Genomic DNA, 17,359 nt, shown 5'->3' on the forward strand with positions numbered 1-17,359 from the left:
GCTACGAAGGCCAACATGCCATTTGCTTTCTTAACCGCCTGCTGTACTTGCATGCCAACCTTCAATGACTGATGTACCATGACACCCAGGTCGCTTTGCACCTCCCCTTTTCCTAATCTGTCACCATTCAGATAATAGTCTGTCTCTCTGTTTTTACCACCAAAGTGGATAACCTCACATTTATCCACATTATACTTCATCTGCCATGCATTTGCCCACTCACCTAACCTATCCAAGTCGCTCTGCAGCCTCATAGAATCCTCCTTGCAGCTCACACTGCCACCCAACTTCGTGTCATCCGCAAATTTGCAGATACTACATTTAATCCCCTCGCCTAAATCATTAATGTGCAGTGTAAACAGCTGGGGTCCCAGCACAGAACCTTGCGGTACCCCACTAGTCACTGCCTGCCATTCTGAAAAGTCCCCATTTACTCCTACTCTTTGCTTCCTGTCTGACAACCAGTTCTCAATCCATGTCAGCACACTACCCCCAATCCCATGTGCTTTAACTTTGCACATTAATCTCTTGTGTGGGACCTTGTCGAAAGCCTTCTGAAAGTCCAAATATACCACATCAACTGGTTCTCCCTTGTCCACTCTTCTGGAAACATCCTCAAAAAATACCAGAAGATTTGTCAAGCATGATTTCCCTTTCACAAATCCATGCTGACTTGGACCTATCATATTACCTCTTTCCAAATGCACTGCTATGAAATCCTTAATAATTACTTCCATCATTTTACCCACTACTGATGTCAGGCTGCCCGGTCTATAATTCCCTGTTTTCTCTCCCTCCTTTTTTAAAAAGTGGGGTTACATTGGCTACCCTCCACTCCATAGGAACTGATCCAGATTCAATGGAATGGTGGAAAATGACTGTCAATGCATCCACTATTTCCAAGGCCACCTCCTTATGTACTCTGGGATGCAGTCCATCAGTCCCTGGGGATTTATCGGCCTTCAATCCCATCAATTTCCCCAACACAATTTCCCGACTAATAAGGATTTCCCTCAGTTCCTCCTCCTTACTAGACCCTCTGACCCCTTTTATATCTGGAAGGTTGTTTGTGTCCTCCTCAGTGAATACCGAACCAAAGTACTTGTTCAATTGGTCCGCCATTTCTTTGTTCCCCGTTATGACTTCCCCTGATTCTGACTGCAGGGGACCTACCTTTGTCTTTACTAACCTTTTTCTCTTTACATATCTATGGAAACTTTTGCAATCCATCTTAATGTTCCCTGCAAGCTGTGGGGTACATGCTAAGTCCAGTAGCTGAAAGTGATTAACAGACTGGGTTTTGTGTTTACTGATCCCAGGCGTGTTACCAATACCAGCAAAATCGAAGCCCATGGAATAATTGGGACAGTGGCAGCATGGATATGAAAGTGGCTAAGGGATACAGACAGTAGTGGTGAACGGTTGTTTTTCAGACTGGAGGAAGTGGTGTTCCCCAGGGGTCGGTATTGGGGCCACTGCTTTTTTTGATCTATATTAATGACCTATGTACAGGGCACAATTTCCAAATCTACAGCTCACACAAAAGTTGGAAGAACAGTGAACAGTGAGGAGGATTGTGATGGACTTCAGAAAGACATGTCCACCCATTCCACCAGTGTGTCTATGTGGCAGATGATATTTAACGTAGAAAAGTTCAAAAGCGATACATTTTTGTAGGAAGAAAGAGGAGAAGAAATATAAACTAAAGGGTACAATTGTAAAGGGGTGCGTGAACAGAGAGACCCAGGAGTATGTGTGCACCAATCACTGAAGGTAGCAGCACAGGTTGAGAAAGTGGACACAAAGACTTACTGGATCCTATTTTTCATGAATGAAGGTAAAGAGTACAGAAGTGTGGATATTATGTTGAACCTGCATAAAACACTGGTTCGGCCTCAACTGGAGTATTGTGTGCAGTTCTGGGTCATCATCATCATAGGCAGTCCCTCGGATCGAGGAAGACTTGCTTCCACTCTAAAAATGAGTCCTTAGGTGGCTGAACAGTCCAATACGAAGCCACAGTCCCTGTCACAGGTGGGAAAGATAGTCGTTGAGGGAAGGGGAGGGTGGGACAGGTTTGCCGCACGCTCTTTTTGATGCCTGCGGTTGATTTCTGCATGCTCTCGGCGATGAGACTCGAGGTGCTCAGCGCCCTCCCGGATGCACTTCCTCCACTTAGGGTGGTCTTTATCCAGGGACTCCCAGGTGTCAGTGGGGATGTTGCACTTTATCAGGGAGGCTTTGAGGGTGTCCTTGTAACGTTTCCTCTGCCACACCTTTGGCTCGTTTGCTTTGCGAGTCTCGTGTCTGGCATGCGAACAATGTGGCCTGCCCAGCGGAGCTGATCAAATGTGGTCAGTGCTTCAATGCTGCAGATGTTGGCCGAGTCGATGACGCTAACGTTGGTGTGTCTGTCCTCCCAGGTAATTTGTATGATCTTGCGGAGACATAGTTGTTGGTATTTCTCCAGCAACTTTAAGTGTCTACTGTACATGGTCCATGTCTCTCAGCCATACAGGAGGGTGGGTATTACTACAGCCCTGTAGACCATGTGCTTGGTTGTAGATTTGAGGACGTGGTCTTCAAAGACACTTTTGCTCAAGTGGCGGATGGCTGCACTGGAGGCGGTGTTGAATCTTGTCGTCAATGTCTGCTTTTGCTGACAAGATTTTCCTGAGGTATGGGAAATGGTCCACGCTGGCCAGGGCTGTGCCATGGATTTTGATGATTACGGGGGGTGGGTGGAGGGAGTGCTATGTGGTGAGGACAGGCTGGTGGAGGACCTTTGTCCTATGGATGTTTTGTGTAAAGCCCATGCTTTCGTAACGTCAGTAAATAGGTCGACTTTAACTTGGAGTTCAGCCTCTGTATGTGCGCAGACACAGGTATTGTTCGCACACGGTAGCTCAACGACAGAGATTGGGGTGGTCTTGGACCTGGCCTGGAGAGGATGAATGTTGAACAGGTTCCCACTGGTTCTGTAGTTTAGTTCCACTCCGTCGGGGTGCTTGTTGACTGAACTGGAGCAATTCTGGCTACAGCATTTTAGTAAGTATACAAAGGCCTTTTGAGAGCGTGCAGAAAAGATTTACGAGAATGATTCCAGGGATGAGGGACTTCAGTTACGTGGATAGTCGGGAGAAGTTGGGATTGTTCTCAGAACAGAGAAGATTGAGAGGAGATTTGACAGAGGTGTTCAAAATCATGAGGGGTCTGGACAGAGTAGCTAGAGTGGGATTAGTAGAAGCTCTTGCAGATAGCCGGCATGGGCTCGACGGGCCAAATGGCCTCCTTCCATGTTGTAACCAGTCTCTGATTCTATGATGATGAAAAATGTGTTGCCCAGAATGCTCCATCTCCCGGGCACTGGGACCCAGTTGGGAATAGAGACACTGCAGCCCCGCCCACTCTCTCTTCCTGAACCAAGATGGCCGTGCATGCGCCCTGGTCCCGCCCTGTGCAAGATGGCGGCCAGAGACCCCGCTCCCCGGGCCTGTCACCACGGGGCCTGTGGGATCTAATTCGGGGCCTGAGATTTATTCTGTGTCTAAGCCGTGCTGTACCTGCCCTGGGATTGTTTGATGAGATAGTGTAGAGGGAGTTTTACTCTGAATCTAATCAGTGCTGTACCTGCTCTGGTCGTGTTCAACAGGACAGTGTCGAGGAAACGTTTTAATACATACGATAAATGACAGACAGGTAAAGACCATCTGGTCCATCAAGCCTGTCCCACATAATTGCGTTATATCACAGCGAAGACACTCCACTCCACCCGAATCCATGTGATACTTGGGAGAGGCAAAAATACAGATTTTTTAAAAAACCTAGGATAATTTGGGAAAATAAAATCTGGGAAATTCCTATCCAACCCATGTAAGCGATGGAAACTAGTCCAGTAGATCACTCTGGCCATTAAACTCCCTGCAGTACCTACCTTCTGTAAGTGTTAATCTCCGCCACAGCCAGAAACAGATCCAGCTTTTACTTGAAGGAATTCAGTGAGTCTGTATCCACCACATGAGAGGGCAGCTTGTTCCAGAGATCTACTGTTATCTGGGAAAAGAACCACCTCCTGATGTCTAACCTAGATCTAGCCTTGTACAACTGAAATTTGTGTCCCCTGATGCTGCCTAACCTATTTAATTGAAATAAACAGTCAGCTGGAACACTCTTTCACGTTCATTATCTTATAAACCGCAATCATATCGCCCTAAGTCTACATTGCTCTGAGGTAAAGAGTCCCAACTCTTTTAACCTATCTTGGTAACTAAGATGCTTTAGACTTGGAATTAGTCTAGTGACGCTTTCCAGAACCTCAATATCACCCACCATGTGAGGAGACCAAAACTGGACACAGTATTCCAAGTGTGGCCTGACTAAGGTCTTGTATTAGGACAAAACAGTACTCCTCGACTTATACTCAATTGTCCCATGGATCCACCCCAACACCCTATTTGCTCTAACTGTCGCTACACTGCATTGCTCGTGTACCTTTAAGGATGGATTCACTAGAATGTCCAAATCTCTTTCTATCTCCACCATCATTAATGCCTTTCCCTAGAGGGTGTATGAATGTTGAGCATTTGCACTGCCCACATGCATCACACTGAACTTATCTAAGTTATACATAATTTTCCAGTCATGAGGCCAGTGTCCCAACACTTCAAGTTCTGCCTGAATCAGACGAGCCTCTTCTACAGTTCGAGCACTCGCACAGATTTGGTATCATTTCAAAATTGTGCCCCCAACCCCAAAATCCAGAACATAAATAAAAATAGCAAAAAGCAACGGTCCCAACACTGAACATTGCAGGACACCACTGCTGACCAGTCTCCAAACAGATCCAAACCCATCTATAACTGCTCTTTACCCACATCCTGCCGGCCAGTTCTGTATCCAGCTCAATATATTATCAGTACCAGAGGCTCCGATCTTATAGAGAAGCCTCTTGTGTGGTATCTTTTCAAAAGGTTTTTGGAAATCTAAGTAGACAATGTCTTCTGGGCTTCCCTCATCCACCAACGTTGTAACTTCTTCAAAAAATACAATTAGAGTTGTGAGACATGAACTCTTTATGAAGCCATGTTGGCTTTCCCTAATATGTCCCTCCCTATCCAAGTATTCATATATTGCATCCCTTATGATTCTTTCCAGCATCTTACCTATTACTGATATTAAACTGATGGGCCGATAGTTACCCAGGTCTGCTTTGTCACATTGTTTTAAAAATGGGGATTACTTTAGCCTCCTTCCTATCTGTAAATACCATTCCAGAATGCAGTGAGTTATTAAACATACAGGCCAGGGGCTCACACAGCACATGTCCCATCTCCCGGAGGGCCTCAAACAGCACATGTCCCTTCTCCTGGAGCGGCTCTCACAGCACATGTCCCATCTCCCGAAGGGCCTCAAACAGCACATGTCCTATCTCCCGGAGGGGCTCTCACAGCACATGTCCCATCTCCCGGAGGGCCTCAAACAGCACATGTCCCATCTCCTGGAGGGCCTCAAACAGCACATGTCCCTTCTCCCGGAGCGGCTCTCACAGCACATGTCCCATCTCCCGGAGGGCCTCAAACAGCACATGTCCCATCTCCCGGAGGGGCTCTCACAGCACATGTCCCATCTCCCGGAGGGCCTCAAACAGCACATGTCCCATCTCCCGGAGGGGCTTACACAGCACATGACCCATTTCCCGGAGGGCCTCAAACAGCACATGTCCCTTCTCCCGGAGGGGCTCACACAGCACATGTCCCATCTCCCGGAGGGCCCTCACACAGCACATGACCCATCTCCCGGAGGGACTCACACAGCACATGACCCATCTCCCGGAGGACCCTCACACAGCACATGTCCCATCTCCCGGAGGGACTCACACAGCACATGACCCATCTCCCGGAGGGGCTCACACAGCACATGTCCCATCTCCCGGACGGGCTCACACAGCACATGACCCATCTCCCGGAGGGCCTCACACAGCACATGTCCCATCTCCCAGAGGGGCTCACACAGCACATGACCCATCTCCCGGAGGGCCTCACACAGCACATTTCCCATCTCCCAGAGGGGCTCACACAGCACATGACCCATCTCCCGGAGGCCCTCACACAGCACATGTCCCATCTCCCAGAGGACCCTCACACAGCACATGCCCCATCTCCCAGAGGACCCTTGGCTGGCTGCTCTATGTATTTTTAAGTGGTTAATTTTTTTCTAAAACAATATTCTTATCTATGTTAATGTTACTGAGAAAAACTAGTGTTATTAAATTCTCATATTTGAGCATGATCTTCAAGGGTGAAGACTGATGCAAAGTACTCATTAATATTTCCGCCATACTCAGTGAGTACTTTGTAACCTGTCCTTGAACACCCTTCAGTGGCCCAACACAGTCTTTGATCGTTCTCTGACTCTTTCCATAAATAAAAAAGGTTCTTCCCATGGCTGCCACAGTTGCCTACAATTCTTTTTTCCAAATAACCTTTTTGCTGATCGAATAGCAGCTTCCGTTTTCTTTGAATTGAACACTATTTATTTGAGTGTTAAATTTCTTTAATTTATAAAGACATTTCTGTTTACATGTTATTTGTCTTTGTACAGAGCCAGTCAGCCACCTTGGCTTTTTCTTTCCACATTTCCATCTTTTGATTTTGGCTACGTTAGTTTTCAACATTTTAATTCTGAAATACGTTCCATTTGTATTCAACATCGGTCACATCACCAGCGAGTAGGGTTGGCCAATTTACCTGTTGCAAGTCCTCTGCCATTTTGGAGAAGTTTGTCTTTCTGAAATGCCGTGCGACTTGCAGGTTCTCAGTCACTTTGGTTTTCCCGGCCAATTGGGAACCTACAATGAGATCACTGTTGCCCAGATGTTCCCCCACACGGAGACCTGATACGAGGTCAGGCTCACTACGAAACACCACATCCAATATATAATTTTCCCATGTTACGTCATTAACATGTTGAGTCAGGAAACATTCTTGTATATTTTCAATAAATAAGAACATAAGAACATAAGAAATAGGAGCAGGAGTAGGCCATAAGGCCTCTTGAGCCTGCTCCGTCGTTCAATAAGATCATGGCTAATGCGATCATGGACTCAGCTCCACTTCCCTGCCCGCTCCCCATAACCCCTTATCCCTTAAATAAATTTAAGACAGAAATAGACAGTTTTTTAATGTCCCAACTTCCCCAGCTCTCTGAGGCAACGTATTCCACAGATTCACCACCGTTTGAGAGCAGGAATTTCTTGTCTTCTCAGTTCTAAATGGGTGGCCCCTTTTTCTAAGATCAAGCCATCTAGTTATAGTCTCCCCCATAAGTGGAAACATCCTCTCTGCATCCACCTTGTCAAGCCCTGTCATAATCTTATATGTTTCTATAAGTTCACCTCTCATTCATAGAAACATAGAAAATCGGTGCAGGAGTAGGCCATTCGGCCCTTCGAGCCTGCACCCCCATTCAATAAGATCATGGATGATCACTCCCTCAGTACCCCTTTCCTGGTTTCTCTCCATACCCCTTGATCCCCTTAGCCGTAAGGGCCATATCTAACTCCCTATTGGATATATCCAATGAACTGGCATCAACAACTGTCTGCGGTAGGGAATTCCACAGGTGAACAGCTCACTGAGTGAAGAAGTTTCTATTCATCTCAGTCCTAAATGGCCTATCCCTTACCCTAAGACTGTATCCCCTGGTTCTGGACTTCCACAAAATTAGGAACATTCTATCAGCCTCTATCCTATCCAGTGAGAATCTTTTATGTTTCTATGAGATCCCCTCTCATCCTTCTAAATTCCAATGTATAAAGGCCCAGGTGATTCAGTCTCACTTCATATGTCAGTCCTGCCATCCCGGCAATCAGTCTGGTGAATCTTCGCTGCACTCCCGCAATAGCAAGAACACCCTTCCTCAGATTAGGAGACCAAAGCTGAACACAATATTCCAGGTGAGACCTCAACAAGGGCCTGTATAACTGCTGTAAGACCTCGCTGCTCCTCTACTCAAATCCCCTAGCTATGAAGGCCAACATATTTGCCTTCTTCACCGTCTGCTGAACCTGCATGCCAACTTTCAATGACTGATGAACCATGACACCCAGTTCTCGTTGCACCTCCCCTTTTCCTAATCTGCCACCATTCAAAAAATATTCTGTCTTCGCGTTTTTGCCCCCAAAGTGGACAACCTCACATTTATCCACATTATACTGCATCTGCCATGCATTGACCCACTCACCTAACCTGTCCAAGTCAACCTGCAGTCTTTCAGCGTACCCCTCACCGCTCACACTGCCACCCACTTTAGTGTCATCTGCAAACTTGGTGATAATACACTCAATTCCTTCATCCAATTAATTGATGTATGTTGTAAAGAGCTGGGGTCCCAGCATTGAGCACTGCGACACTCCACTAGTCACTGCCTGCCATTTAGAAAAGGACCCGTTTATCCCGACTCTCTGCTTCCTCTCTGCCAACCAGTTCTCTATTCACGCCAGTATATTACCCCCAACGTCATGTGCTTCGATTTTGCACACCAATCTTTTGTTTGGGACCTGGTCAAAAGCCTTTTGAAAGTCCAAATATGTGACTTCCACTGGTTCTCCCTTGTGCACTCTACAAGTTACATCCTCAAAAAATTGCAGAAGATTTGTCAAGCATGATTTCCCCTTCATAAATCCATTCTGACTTGGACCGATCCTGTCACTGCGTTCCAAATGCGCTGCTATTCCATCTTTAATTATTGATTCCAACAATTTCCCCATTAATAATGTCAGGCCAACCAGTCTATAATTACCCGCTTTCCCTCTCTCTCCCTTTTTAAAAAGTGCTGTTACATTAGCTACCCTCCAGTCCATAGGAACTGATCCAGAGTCGATAGACTGTTGGAAAATGATCACCAATGAATCTACTATTTCTAGGGCCACTTCCTAAAGTACTCTGGGTTGCAGACTATCAGGCCCCGGGGATTTATCGGACTTCAATCCCATCAATTTCCCTAAAACAATGTCCAACCTAATATGGATATCCTTCAGTTCCTCCTTCTCATGACGCACTCTATCCCCTAGTACTTCCAGAAGGTTATTTGTGTCTTCCTTCATGAAGACAGAACCGATGTATTTGTTCAATTGGTTTGCCATTTCTTTGTTCCTCATTATAATTTCACCTGAATCCGACTGCAAGGGACCTACGTTTGTCTTCACTAATCTTTTTCTCTTCACATATCTACATAAGCGTTTGCAGTCAGTTTTTATGTTCCCGGCAATCTTATTCTCATACTCAATTTCCCCCCTCTTAATTATACCCTTTGTCCTCCTCTGCTGAATATTAAATTTCTCCCAGTCCTCAGGGTTGCAGCTTTTTCTGGCCAATTTATATGCCACTTTCTTGGATTTAACACTATCCTTAATTTCCTTTGTTAGCCACGGTTGAGCCACCTTCCCAGTTTTATTTCTACTCCAGACAGGGATGTACAATTGCTGAAGTTCATCCATGTGATCTTTAAATGTTTGTCATTGCCTTTCCACCGTCAAACCTTAAAGTATCATTTGCCAGTCTATTCCAGCCAATTCACACATCAAACCATCAAAGTTACATTTCCTTAAGTTCAGGACCTTAGTTTCTGAATTAAGTGTGTCACTCTCCATCAGAATAAAGAATTCTACAATGTTATGGTCACTCTTCCGCAAGGGGCCTCGCCCAACAAGATTGTTAATTAGTCCGTTCTCAATACACATCACCCAGTCTAGGATGGTCAGCTCCCTAGTTGGTTCCTCGACATATTGCCGTAGAAAACTATCCCTGATACACTCCAGGAAATCCGCCTCCACCGCATTGCTACCAGTTTGGTTAGCCCAATCTATATGTAGATTAATGTCACCTATGATAACTGCTGTACCTTTATTGCATGCATCCCTAATTTCTTGTTTGATGCTGTCCCCAACCTCAGTACTATTGTTTGGCGGTCTGTTCACAACTCCCTCTAGCGTTTTCTGCCTTTTGGTATTCCGTAGCTCCACCCATACCGATTCCACATCATCGAAGCAAATGTCCTTTCTTACTATTGCATTAATTTCCTCTTTACTTAACAATGCCACCCTGCCTCCTTTTCCTTTCCGTCTACCCTTCCTAAATGTTGAATACCCCTGGATGTTGAGTTCCAAGCCTCGGTCACACTGGAGCCATATCTCCGTGATGCCAATTATATCATACCAGTTAATTGCTCTCTGCACAGTTAATTTGTCCACTTTATTCCGAATACTCCTCGCATTGAGGCACAGAGCCTTCAGGCTTGTCTTTCTAACACACTTTGCATCTTTAGTCATTGGAACCGGTTCTGGGGGAGGTGGGACCAGTACCAACCGGACGGTCTGCACCTCGGCAGGACCGGAACCAATGTCCTAGGGGGAGTGTTTGCAAGTGCTGTTGGGGAGGAGTTAAACTAATATGGCAGGAGAATGGGAACCAATGCAAGGAGACAGAGGGAAACAAAAAGGAGACACATGCAAAAGACAGAAAGGAGATGAGTAAAAGTGGAGGGCAGAGATACCTAAGGCAAAAAATAAAAAAGGGCCACTGAATGTAAAGGGGCTGCAGGAAGGGTCAAAACTAAAAATAATGGTTTAAAAACTGGTATTAAAACAGTCTACCTAAACGCACGCAGCATTTGAAATAAAGTAAATGAGTTGACGGCACAAATCATTACAAATGGGTATGATTTGGTGGCCATTACAGAAACGTGGTTGCAGGGTGGACAAGACTGGCAATTAAACATACAGAGGTATCTGACGATTCGATAATCCTCTGACATGTGCAATGTCACAGCACGTTTGCACATTCACTGGAGGTACCGCATCGTTGTGCAGCCTTTGCACACGTAGTGCTTGAATCGACATTGATGGGCCCGATGATTACCCCAACAGCACCAACACGGTGCTAATTGAATCACATTCATCCCTGATGGCGCACTCTGAGTCATCACAGGTCTTGCAGCCACAGACGAATAGGCCCTGCCATATGCATTTCGGCCTGCTAGCGACATCATTTTATGCACAGTACTTGCCGGTGAGCTTCGATGTTGAGGAGATATCTGTTTGGTGTTTTCGTCCGTGGCCATGCATGCCTGGGCGATCGCGATGGCCCTGCTCAGGTCTAGGGTTTCAGCAGCCAGCAGCTTTCGAAGAATGGCCTCGTGGCTGATACCCAGCACGTAAAAGTCGCACAGCATTTGCCCCAACGCAGCTCCAAAATCGCAAGATCCCGCGAGGTGTCTCAGGTCGGTGACATAATCCGCTAGGTCCTGGTCCCCGGAACGATGGTGCGTGTAAAAACGATATCTGACCATGAGGATACTCTCCTTCGGCTTGAGGTAGTCGAAAAACCAGTGTGCACAACTTCGAATATTCCTTCTCCGTTGGTTTTGTCGGTGTGAGCAGATTCTTGATGAGGCTGTATGTTTTAGGCCCACAGACAGTGAGGAGAACCGCCCTGTGCTTGGCCACGTTAGTGTCTCCTTCTAGCTCGTTGGCCACAAAGTACTGTTCGAGCTGCTCGACGAAAGCTTCGCAATCATAACCCTCTACGGATCTCTCTAATATTCCAACACAGCCATGGTTGTGTGAAGGTTCGTATTCTGTTACTCGTCACCAATAGTTGTGTAGAGAAGAACTCCCCGAGGCTGAGTACAGTGAGCTAAACTTAGTGTGACCTTAGTCTTCTTTATTACAGAGTGCCTGAACAACATGGCAGCCTACCTTTTATATTGGCCCTGTGTGGGCAGGTGACCATTAGGACTCCAACAGTCGCGCCTTCTGGCGGAAAGTATTACAGAGTTATATACATCACAGAATTGTTATCGTTAAGAAGTTATAATTCCAATGAATGCTTGAATCGTGCGAAAGGAGCCTGTTTGTAGGACAAGGCTACATATCAGGAAGGAGTGTAGTTAGATGACAAGGGAAGTGATACTCTGATTATAAGTTTGGAGAATAAAAAGAGTAAATGCTGGAAACACTGAGCAGGTCAGGCAGCATTTGTGGAGAGAGAAACAGAGTTAACGTTGCAGGTTAATGACCTTCCAACAGAAGTTGGGCAGTTGTGTTCGGTAATACTATTAAAAATTTCAATTGTCACGTAGCAGGGCAAAGGAAAAGATGCAAAATGTGGCATTTGGAACAGATAGTTTAGAATCCGATTAATGTTTGTTCAATTTGTACACTGAGCTGGGAACTGTAACGTGTTTGAGTTCTTCGGCTAACATTCGCAAGGTTTGGGTGTAAGTACTGTTGTTAAGTGTATGTTTAATTATTGTCTGCTTCATAACTCTGACATTTAATGTTGCGGACCCTATTACTGCACTGCGTGTGTTCCAGCTCTGTATGGAGCACCGATCGCTTCAATCTGTCGCTTACAGGGACAGTTGGATTCACCGTTTCTTTGTTTAGTGAAATTTCAAAAATTGAAAGCGGCGCACATCAACCTGGTCACCTACTCACTAACCGCTACACACTGCTCCCGTGAGATGGAAGCCCAGTTGCTGCTTCAAAATTGAACGCAGGTACAAGCAGAACTCATTAATAGAAAGTCCAAGTCCCTGAGATACCTGATTCTTTGCATCAAACTCCTTCGCAAAGAGTTGCGGTTCGTGTGGGGTGATTTGGGCACATCTTTCCCCACACTACAACACTTCAAACATAACTCATCGGCTGTAAAGCGCTTTGGGGCGTCATGAGTTCCTGAAAGGTGTTGCAGAAATGCAAGTCCTTCTTTGCAAAAGTTCGATGCAATTTCAAAATTCGTGGGCAAACTGAGAGCTTGTCCGGGATTTGAATTCGGGACCTCCCGCAAATTTCAAATAACAACCCCAAAGTGAGAATCATACCCCTAGACCAACGAGCCAGCTCCTTGACAAATGTGGAGCTCAGGTGTAACCATTATTGAAGCATTTTTAGTGTGTTGCTATTCTTGATCGGAGGAGCACATGACACGGAATCAGTGACTTTGCTTTTTCGACCTGTATTCTGAAGCACCGCATGGTCCCACTCCGACAGTCAATGAGCTGTTGGGACGCTAGTGTATCCAGCCTGCGGGTGGCCAACAGGCGCCTGGCTGCAATGAGCGATAAAATCCAGCGTTAGTCAGAAGCCCGGCGTGCTCAGTTGGAATTACAGGGTCGTGGGTTTGAGTCCCATGTTGGGCGATTGCATTTCTGTTAATGTAATGTTGCTTTCATGGAAAATCATCATCAATTAACCCACAATCTTCTTTTGCACAATTAAAGAAATGCTAACTGAAGGAACTCCATAAATGAATCATTTCTTCTGTGCTCTGCAAGTGAACTCTGAAACCATAAACCATTTTACACACTGTGCATTCGGGGTCTGGGTCAAAATGTTCATTGCTGGTTACATCAACAGGAGACTGGGGCAACAGTGAGACTGACTTTAGAGCAAGGGTCTGGTTATTGTGAAACACCAAAGAAAATAGCAATTCTGGAAGAATAACATCGAAATGAAATGTGAGATGACAACCAGAAAGAAGTGTTAAGGCAGAAGGTTAAATGCTGCATCCCTTTCTGCAAAAAATTCCTTTCACAAACATTTCAATGACCGAAACGGCACAAAACAAAAATGTTCCTTTCAAAGTCATTAAACTCCCGAATTTCCACGCCCCTCGAATCTGCTGAATCAGATGCCTCCAGTTTTGCCGACTCAATCCATGTCCATTTGCAATATTGTGCTCCCACCGACACGATGAAATGTGCCACGAACTTATCGAATCATGGAATGGTTACAGCACGGAAGGCCATTCGGCCAATCGAACCCGTGCCGACTCTCAGCGAGTCCCACTCCCCCGCCCTTCCCCCGTAGCTCTGCAATTGTTTTTCCATCAGACACTTATCCAACTCCCGTCTGAAAGATAAGATTGATTCTTCCTCTATCGCCCTTTCAAGCCGTGCATTCCAGATCCTAACCACACGCTGCTAAACGGCCATCTCCTGTTCCTGTGTGTAAAGTCTGGGAAACTCGAGATCAATTCCTGCCACACTCAAAGCCTTCCTAAATTTCGCACCGTCATTCTATTCTCGTAAAACCAGCTCCTGAAGTATCGGCCAGCTGTGTAGTTTAAAGCTCTGGTTATATTCCTAAGATTTCTTTAACCACAGCGTTTCTGCAGTGTAGCAGTTATCACGTTGGCATCACACGCGAAAGGTCCCCGCTTCGAGCCCGGGCAAAAACATTATTTTGGAGACTATTTTTGCTGTGAAATAAATTGAACAAAATTCGCCCATGTTTCCTTGTCGCATGAGCACTGAACATTTTAAACCAGTCTCCTAAATGCAGAGTGTGTAAAGTCAGATAGGGGAGAAAACTTCATCAATGATTCAAAATCCTTGAATGATTAAAGTTCAGTAATTGAAGTTTCCACTGTCCCTCAGTAACAATTCTACAAAACAACGCTGTCGGTTAATGAATGGGGAATAAAACAAATAATCTTCATCCACCCCCATCCCCCGACACACAGTTTAATTAGTTGCATGTCATTATTTTAAAGATTTTGAATGAAAGAGTTACTTTCTGAATCCGGGCTCCCTCTGTGAGCACCGCATCACTAAATGATCAGGAAACACATTAAAGTGTTTACCACAATTGCTGACATTTCTTAGCTTCTTTCTTGGGTTTTTTCAGCTCTTCGTCCTTTTCAGCTCCTGACTGCGGATATAGCTGTGATTAAACCTGAACACAATGCAATGTTTCACAGCCCCTGCCTCGGTTAATACCAGCAGAACAAAGCCGCATTTCAAACTCACAAACAACTCATTAGTTATTCGCTCTTCCCAGTTCCAGAGCTCAGAGAGTTGTTGTCCATCCCTGGGATGCAAGCTACCTCAGACCCAGGCCAAAGCTCCCCGTACACCGAGCACAGGCTGAGGAAAACTCCGGGGGAGAGGATATCCTATTGTGGGGGGCTACAGGACCCTCGGACTCTTTAATAATCACTCACAGCTCATCTGAAAGCAGCCGGAATGTGCCTGCCTCAGCCGTGAGGTAACACTTGTTTATTTATAAAAAGAGAAGCAACTATCCTCATTTAACAGATATAAGGCAAGATATCATCAAAAGAGGTTTTTGGACATTTTAAGTGATGTGCTTAATGCTTCATTCAATTTTGTGTTTAATTCCCACCTCCTCTCTGGCTGTGCCTGCACTGAGCTTACCTCTAGGTAAGGTTGTTCTGAACTTACAACAGTGGGCACTTACTCCAGCCTAAGTTAGTTTGTAGTAAATTTTCACTGTCGAAACTTGAAAAACAGGCCTGAGTGGCTGGACACACCCCCTTTTGAAAAAAAATACCTTACCTGAAGCCAACCTGAACTAACTCAGTAGAACTGGAGCAAACTAATATCCGACACTTGCAATTTCTAACATTCTCAAAACTAAACTAGTTGCTCCAAAAAACTAGGAGCAACTCCACCCGAAACTTGGGCCCTTAGTGTGGGACAGTAGTTGTTTAAGGTTAGCCAACACATTCCCGATCAGCACAGATGGAGCTCAGTGGTCAGCTCCCCTCTGTTGAGGATGTTGTACCAGAAGTTTCTGAAAGGCAATAAACGGCAACGCCTCGGCGCGAATTCATCAGTGGGCACTCATGCTGGCGTCCTACGACTATAACATAAGGCACAGACCAGGCACAGACAACTCTGCCGACGTGCGCAGCAGGCTACCCCTGGCGACCACGGAAGGGTCTGACGAATAGGACTGTGAGATAGTCATGGCAATCAATGCCTTTGAGTCCACAGTTTCGCCCATAACAGCTCACCAAATCAGAGCCTGGACGTCCAGCGACCCCACGTTATCCTTAGTAAAAAACGTGTCCTAACCAGTGACTGGGAAGAGGCTCGTGATGCCTGCCCCGAGGAATTAAAACCCTTTCACAGGAGCATGCATGAGCTGTCACTACAAGCACACTGCCTGATGTGGGGCAGCCGAGTAGTCATGCCTCTGCGAGGCAGAGAGGCATTTGTCCGGGAGTTCTACCGCGAGCACCCGGGGATCGTTCTCATGAAGGCCATAGCCAGATCCCACGTCTGGTGGCCTGGTCTTGACGCGGAATTGAAGGATTGAGAACTTTCAGTGTGGGACAGAAGTTATTTAAGGTGAGCCAACACATTCCCGAGCAGCACAGAAGGAGCTTACTGGTCAGCTCCCCTCTGCTGGGGGGAATTTACCAGAGGTTTCTGTAGTGTAGTGGTTATCACGTGTGCGTTACATGCAAAAAGTACCTGGTTCGATCCTGGGTCGAAACATTATGTTTAAACTTGCTGTGGATGAACAATCGGAGGCGAGTTTTGTCTCCCTGCAAATGCTGCCGGACCTGCTGAGATTTCCAACATTTGCTGTTTTTATTTGCTATTTATTCTCCTGGCAAATGGGCTCCCTTATTCCTTAATTGCTTTTTATTTCACTTCAATAAATAGATAACTTTGAGTGAGAGAAAACGAATCCACCGAGGATCTTTCGCATGTTAGACTAACGTGATATCCGCTACACTGCAGCCCATCAAAGGGCGAGAAACCACTGAATATAAAGGATGAGCTGACAAATATCAGGGGCAGTGCAGTCTGGTCAACGTCAAACCCTCCTTTCTTATTCAGCAGTGGCATGAACGGGAGTCAGACGTCACAAAGTTTACTTAAAGACACAAATACAAGTAACACTTCCAAATCTTTTCAGTGTAAAATTCTTTCACTTTATTTGAAATCCAACTGCGTTGAATCTGAAAATACGCACAGTGGGATTTTATCTTCACTACTGATTGTATTTTGTGTGCACGGTAGGAATAACCGGTGCTGTTAAATTTGATAAAAGTTGCCCCAGATTCGTGGTGTCATTGGCAATGAAGACTTTGAACCAGAAAGCTAAAATACAGTGAGTAAAATGGGATATGGTTTCACAGTTAACATGCAAAGCACAGGACAAATGATTGAAGTATGGAGTGTCCCTGAGTTAGCATTTGTTTGATTGTGCAAAAGAAGGTGAGGGGTGAATTAATGCTGCTTTCCTGTGAAAGCAAGAGAAAAGTTTTCGAATAAACCATCCGGTGACTGTCAGGTGAGCCCTGCTTGTGATACCTGGTGGGAATGGGCGGGATTTTAAAGCCCCTTGTATTGCAGAACCGTCATATAGACGAACATCCCTTAACTACTGTGTAGACCTTGTGGTGCAACGGTAGTGCGTCTGACTGTAGATAAAATGGTTGCGTGCTCAAATCATGTCGGGATCACTGTTCTTTTAGCAATTGCTGTTTCACAATAACCAGACACTTGCAATTTCTGTCTCACTGGTTAGTTGTGGTAA

Source organism: Pristiophorus japonicus, unplaced genomic scaffold (genome assembly GCF_044704955.1).
Source record: "Pristiophorus japonicus isolate sPriJap1 unplaced genomic scaffold, sPriJap1.hap1 HAP1_SCAFFOLD_92, whole genome shotgun sequence".
Taxonomy (NCBI): domain Eukaryota; kingdom Metazoa; phylum Chordata; class Chondrichthyes; family Pristiophoridae; genus Pristiophorus; species Pristiophorus japonicus.